This window comes from Colletotrichum navitas, assembly GCF_030913465.1.
Source record: "Colletotrichum navitas strain CBS 125086 chromosome Unknown LY79scaffold_165, whole genome shotgun sequence".
NCBI classification, from domain to species: Eukaryota; Fungi; Ascomycota; class Sordariomycetes; order Glomerellales; family Glomerellaceae; genus Colletotrichum; species Colletotrichum navitas.
Genome location: NW_026850711.1, coordinates 47,826 through 55,513, shown reverse-complemented (window position 1 = coordinate 55,513; position 7,688 = coordinate 47,826).

The window sequence follows — 7,688 nt, the reverse complement described above, 5'->3', positions numbered from 1 at the left end:
CTACTCTAGGCTAAAATAACTAACTTACTTAAAGGCCTTTATAGCGTTATTAAGTGTAGCTACTATTATATACTCTAGTAATTTAGCCTCTAAAGGGCTATTAAGTATATTAACTATATTAATAGTAAATACTTTACTACTACTAAGCTACACCTTATAAACTTTTATAGTAAAGTCCTCTATAAATAATAAGTCTTACCTTATTTTTTTTACCTACTTATACTTATATAAAAGTTAATTACTAGTAAACTTTATAAAGTAAAAGTAGCTACTACTAATAGTTTAGATTTATATTATAACGTATAGGTAGGTAATAATAGGCTAGTATATAACTATAGCTTTTATAAGTAGTAGGTTTTACTTTACTAATATATCCTTTAATAGGCTATAACTAAAGATAATATTATAGGTGTCTACTAGTAGTAATAGATATAAGGCTAAGGTAAGGCTAAGTATAAGATATATAAGGCTTATAAGGTATACTATATACTATATATAGCTAACTATAAAAGTATTCTTATCCCCTCTAGGCTTACTATTTAAAGCTATATAAAGGTTTTATTAAATTAATACTATTAATAAAAGGAGGCCTATTATAATAAGTAACCTAATTACTTTACTTAGTATATAATATAAGTAAAGGAGGCTATTACTTAGCTAGTAGGTCTTATACTTAATAATTAGTAGTAAGGCACTTTAGTTAGCTATAATAGTTAATTTATACTTTTTAATATTACAGTAGGTAACTTAGTAAAAAATAAAAATATAAACCTTACTATTAATAAAAGGATAAATAGTAGTAATATAAAGAAAAAAAAATAATAGTTAATATAGTAGGTAAGTAAAGTGTTTATATATAGGTATAGTGTTATAGTTAGTAATCTAACAGTAGGGTTTCTACTAGGAATAAGCTAAGGTTAATACTTAGTTAATAGTAGTATAAGCTTACTAGTCTATTAATTACTTAGTAATTAGTTAGGTAGTTAATAGTTATAAAGGTAGCTTATATAGCTCTTGTCAATTAAATCACTAAGGTAAAATACTAAAAGGTATTTAGAGAATATATTATAAAGAAGTTAATTACTAAAGAGCTATAGGAGTCTATCCTTAAGTATGTCTAAGTCTATCCTATATATAAGTCTATTCCTTCTGTTAGCGTATAAGGCTATATATCTAAACTACAGTACCTATATATTTTCTATACAGCGCCTATATACTAAGTATATAGCTTCTATATTTCTAACGTATAGATCTTATCTAATCTTATTATTATATAACTTATACTATAGTTCTTCTATGTCTATAGAGTTATCTTATCTACGCCTATCTATTAGTTCTATATAAATACTGTTACTACCTACTAGTTACTCTACTAAGTAGGTAATATTGCCTATAACTTATTAGGTTATAACATTAGGTCTCCCTCTTAAAGGTCTTGCCCTTAAGACCTATATAAGTAGGTTATGTCTCCTAGGTTAAGAGTTATTAATTCTACTTCCTAATCTACCTATAATACTAACACTATATTAGGTTACATAGAAAAATCAGGATTAAAATCAGCACTTTATTTAGTATATAATTATATTTCTAATAGTTTAGTTCTTTAACGTTATACCTTACACCTAGTGCTTTTATACTAGTTTATTTATTAAATAGCTAAAGGGGCTAAAGTTTATTAAGGTTATAAAAACTTAAAGCGTCCTTATAATAGAATAGTAGTAGTATTAAGTTATAAGTAAAGTTCTTTCTTATCTATTAGTTTACTACTAATAATATATAGTAAAAGGCTAAGTAATTAGCGTTAAGAATAAGAGAAGAAGGAGAAAAAGCAAGTAATACCCTCCTTAAGCTTTATTAGTAGCTTACTTAGATCTAATCTAAGGTAGCTAAGGCAGCTAGTTATTTATTAAGGATTTATACTATTTATAAGAAGGTAAAGGAATATTATATAGAGACATTTTAGAGGATATAGGAGTTAGAGGAAGGTAAATACCTTAACAGCGCTTAATGCTTATAAGCGTTAGGTAGTAAGTAATCTTTAGGCTAAGGTATTAAGAAAAATAGACTAGTCCTTGTATAGGCTTAGTAATAAGTTTACTAGTATAGGTCTATTAGTACCTAATTCTTCTAGTACTTATAAAAGTCCTAGAGTAGTTATTAAGAGTACTAAAGGTTCTTAACTAGTTCTTATAAGTTATCTTTATATCTATAGCCTTTCTACTTTACTAGGTATTATTCTTTACTATTTTATAGCGTTTATTAATAATATATTTAACTTTATATTCTAGTTTATTTAGTTCTATAATAATATAGTTATTAGTGTTTAATCCTTATAGTGCTAGTTTAAGTAGTGCAATATAGAAGACTAGGTGTATTTTTATTATTTCTAGTAAGTTAAGTTTATAGTTAACTAGTAAGATTTTTTAAGGATTTTAAAAGGTCTAAGTTTTTTATAATTAAGTTTATTACTTAGTCGCTTAGTTTTAATGTTTTAGTAGATAAGATATATACTATCTCCCTCTTTAAAGGTTAGTCCCTTAATCCTTTTCTAGTTAGTGTACTTTGTTATTTATTGTCTAATAAATTTAAGGTCTCTTAAGGCTAATTCTTAGAGTTCTTAAATCTTATTAAAGTTAGCTATAGCTTTTAGTGCCTATAGTCCTTGTTATAGTTCTCTATATACTGTTAGTTAAAATCTATAGTTTAGGTAAATAGTAAGTTTAGAGTGCTTTCTCTAATAGTACTATTATAGTAAATTAGGCTATAGGCAGTAGTAGTACCTAATTATCTTAGTTATAGTTAATATATATTATAATACTATTTAAGTATCTAGTTAATTCTTTTTATTTAGCTATTAGTTTATAGATAAAATAAGGTTAATAGCTTATAATTAGCTCTAGTTATAAAATTAGGGATTTCTAAAACTTAGATATAAATAACTTATCTTTATCTAATATAATTTCCTTTAGTAATCTATAGTTACTAATAATATATTTTAAAAAGGTATACACTAGTCTCTATAGTACTTAACTCTAGGTATAGGATAAAGTAGGCGTACTTTATAAGTCTATTAATAATAACTATACACTATTATAATAGGTTTTTATAAGTAGTTCTCTTAACTTTAGGAGTTTAATAATAAAGTCTAAAGAGATAAGTACTATACCTTAGTAGTGCTAGTAGTAGTTATATTTACTTATATAGCTTATAAGGACTATTTTTACTTTTCTTATATATCTTATAGTCCTTAATTACTAAGCTACTTCTTTATATATAACTTGCTTATTATAGTGTTATTAAATTCTTTTAAATATCTTTATAACTCCTTAGTGCCTATATACCTTAGCACTATATATCTTGTAGATCTAGTTAGCTATTATTTACTAGTTATACTAGTATTAACGTTCTACTAATTATAATAAGTTTCTAGGCTAGTATTATATTACTATTATTATTATACTTAAGGATAACTATGTTTCCTCTAGCACTAGTACTTTATAGTCTAGTCTTCTACTTAGAGCATCTACTTTCTGTTTTCTATTCCTTTCAGTAGATAATTTTAAAGTTATATTCTAAGAGGAATTCTAACTATTATATTTATTATTTATTAAGAACTTTAAGGTAGTAAAGTAAAAAGGTTCTTATAGTCTATATAAACTAACACCTAGTACTTAGTTCCTAATAGGTGCAGTTTCTATTCTTAGAATACTTTAATAATAGCTATAAGTTCTTTATTATAGATCTAATAGTTTAATTTAGGTCTATAGAATATTTTTAAGTAGAATATATATAGGTAAAGCTTCTCTTCTTTGTCTTATTGTCCTAATTATCTACCTATAGTAAAGTCTAAGGCGTTAGTCTTAACTTTAAATAGCTTATCTAGGTTAAGTATTATAAGGACTAGTTTAGATCTAATAAGCTTCTTAAGTTTCTTAAAAATTATTAGTATTCTTTAGTCTATAAGAACTTAGTGTCTTTTCTAGTAAGTTATTACATTAGTTATAAGATATCTCTAAAGTTCCTAATAAATTTTAATAGAAATTAATAAATCTTATAAAGGATTAGATATCTTTAATGTCCTTAGGAGTAGGCTAGTCCTTAACTACGTCTACTTTCTTGTCCTATATTTATATTTCTCCTAGGGTAATAGTGTATCTAAGGTAGTCTACCTTCTAGGTGTAGAATTTACTTTTTCTAGTTCTACTAGGAGTTTTACTTCCTAGAGTTTATTAAGTACCTAATATATATATTCCTTATGTTCTTTAAGGTCCTTTAAGAAGATTAGGATATTATCTAAGTAGTAGATAATAAAAATATCTAGTTTTTCTTATAGAATATAGTTAATTATAGTTTAGAATATAGTAGGTGCATTAGTAAGTCTAAATAGTATAATAAGTGTTTTAAATAGCCTTTACCTTATATAGAATACTGTTTTCTATTTATCTCTTTCTTTATATAAATAAGGTTATATACTCCTTTAGGTCTAGCGCTATAAACTAGTTAGCTTTATATAGAAGGTTCTATAGTTTACTAATTAGTAGTAGTAGGTAGCTATTTTTCTTATAATATTATTAAGTCTATAATAGTTAACATAGAGTCTTAGTTCTCTATTCTTCTTTAGTATAAACAGGATTAGGTATCCTGCTAGCGACTTAGATAGTCTAATATAACCTTTTACTAGGTTCTTATCTAGCTATTTATTAAGTGCTTCTCTTTCTATAGGGTTAAGCGTATAGATTAGCTTAAACTTTAGTGTTTTTCCTTTAAGCAGTTAGATCTTATAGTCCTATAGTCTATACTTAGGTAAGCCTATTTCTAGTTCTTTAGCAAATAGCTTAGTGTACTATTAATATTTAAGAGGTACTATATTAAGACAGTTTTCCTCTAAATCTTCTTTTCTATATTATATTTCTAATAGTTACTATAGACATAAGTTACTAGTCTTATATAGGCTTAATCCTTTTAATATATATATAGTATTATTGCTTTCTGTACTTACTTAGGGGTTATAGTATATAACTCTGCCTTATAGCTAAGTCTCTTTACTAGAGTTAGCCTATTCTCTAGTCTATATTAAGGTTATTCTTTTATAGCTATAGGATCCTAAGGATAACGCCTAGTTAGCTAATAGCTATAATATTAAAGGTTAGTTATTTATAGTAGCTTCTAATGTTTATAAAGAGAACTTTAGTCTCTTTACTAACTATCTTACTATTATATATAACTATCTCTCCTTCTATAGTTTATAGGCTATATAGTTTATTCTTAGATTACTATATAATTTCTAGTTAATTTACTATCCTTAGTAATATTAGGTTTACTTATACTCTACTATTTACTATAGCGTAAATAATCTACCCTTTAATTTTAATATCTAACATAAAATAGTTATTATTACTAAACGTTAGCGTTAAGCATAGGGACTTCTTGTCCTTTGTTATCTATAGTCCCTTTATAGGCAACATGTCTTATTTTTTAGCTATTCTTAAAAAGGTCTAGCCTTTTTCTTCTAGGTTCTCTATGCCTTAGCTTTTTCTATATAGTAGTGTTTATACTTATTATATAAGTATTCTAACTAGTATTAGGTCTTACTATATACGTATAGTATAAAGTACTTTAGGCTTAGCTTAAAGTAAATAGTTTATTATCTATACTCTTTAACCTTCTAAGTGTAAAGGTCTTTATTAAGTTAGTATCTAGTAACTAGTTTATTATAAGGCCTACAAGGGTAAAAGGCGTATACTCCTTTTTTTCTCTGTATCTTATATATTTATTATAAATATAGTTAGCCTAGAACACCTTATAATATAGTAGATGTTTTAGGTTTAAGTGCTTATAGTCTCTAAACATAGTTTCTTTATTATATAGGATAATAGGTTCTCCTTTAATATCTATATCTTAAGTTCTATAGAATAGGAGTTCTTGTTTATTTATATCCTTTAGTACTTTATAGAATATAAGGCTAAAGGTGTTATTACCTTACGTTATAAGGTTATTATAAGCTTATAGAGCAAGGGGTTTATCTAAATTATAGCCTAGTGTGCTTCTAATAGGGGATAAGGATAATAGTAAGCTATACATCTATTCCCTAATCCTTTAGTCCTTAACCTTAGAGGGATTAGGATTTATAAGATTATTATAGCTAATTTCTACTAATTACTTAGTAGCTCTTTATTTTATCTTACTAGGGGAGATAAACTTATCTAAAAAGAGTTTATTAGTAGGTTCTCCTTTATTAGAACTAGTTCCCTATACTTTAATAGTGTCTTAAGGGGTTAGTTCCTAAATAGTAAGTTATAGAGGTAAAAACTAGGTCTTTTTCTTTTTTTCTACTACTATAACTTTAATAGATTATATACCTAGCTTAGTTGTTTTATTTATAGTCCTTAGGACGTCTTGTTCTAGTAGCAGTTACTTCTAGTAGTTCCCTTAGGCTTAGATTTATATATATAGTTATCCCTTAATAAAGTTTAATATATCTTATATATATAGTTACTTAAGTTTCTCTTATACTATATCTTAGGCTTAGATTAGTTTTAAGATAAGTTACTAGTTACATTATTCTAAAGCTTATTCTTAAATACCTTATTACTTTCTAGTAATAGTAATAGTCCTAGTAAAGATATTCTAGAATCCTTTTATTTATATAGTCTTAGTAAGTTCTAACACTTCTTCTAGATCTAGGGGTTAAGGTTCTACTACTTTATAACTCCAAAGGGTTATATAGAGTTAGGGGTATACCCTAGTTAGTAAAAGAAAGTTTCCTTAGTTCCTTTTCTTTACTTTAACTTATTATTAGATATTCTTCTCTTGTTATTATAGATTTTATAAAGTACTATTTAAGCTTTATAGTACTTGTTTATTATACTTACCTAGCACTTAGTAAATATTTTTACTACTATACTTTATACTTACTATAATAGTTCTATTCCTAGTTCTCTTATTAATAGTTCCTTAGACTTCTATTACTATTTAGTGTTACTACTTCTTAGCTATAGCAATAATCTTAAGGTTCCTCTTTAGTAAGGTTTTATTAAGTACTACTTATTAATAAGTGTTCCCTGTTGCTACTATCCTTTTCTTAAGGCGTTCTTTAATTATATTAAGTTTAAGTGTATTAAGTGCGTCCTATGGCTTCTTAAGGGTTATATCTTATGTTATTATAAAGGCTATAATAATGTTCTAATTTCTTTCTTCCTTATTAGGCTTTTTCCTTCCTATAGATATATTTTTTATCTTTAGCTCCTTAGGATACTATCCTACCTATTCTTTATTGTCCTAGTGTATAGTGTAAGTGTTATTATAGTAGGTAGTCTATATTAATTATTAATAGGGGACTTCCTTAGTAGCTATATTAGCTTTCTTAGTGTACTTTAGTAAGGTTTTATATTAAAGTTATTTAGGTTACTTATAGTCTTACGTATAGTAACTAGTCTTTTTATAGTTAAAGTATTTAATAGTCTTAGGGTTATATAGTAGTTATTAGTCTTGTTTATATACTATACTTATATTTATAGGTCTAGTATAGTGTCCCTAAGAGGTGCTTATCTAGTTGTTATAAGGTCTCTATTGTCTATTAGATGTTTTATTTTACTAGCCTAGTGGCTTTAGTCCTTAGGTGTACTTTTTGCCTATATTTATATTAAGTTATCTAGTTTCTCCTCTCTCTTGTTATTACTTATATAATT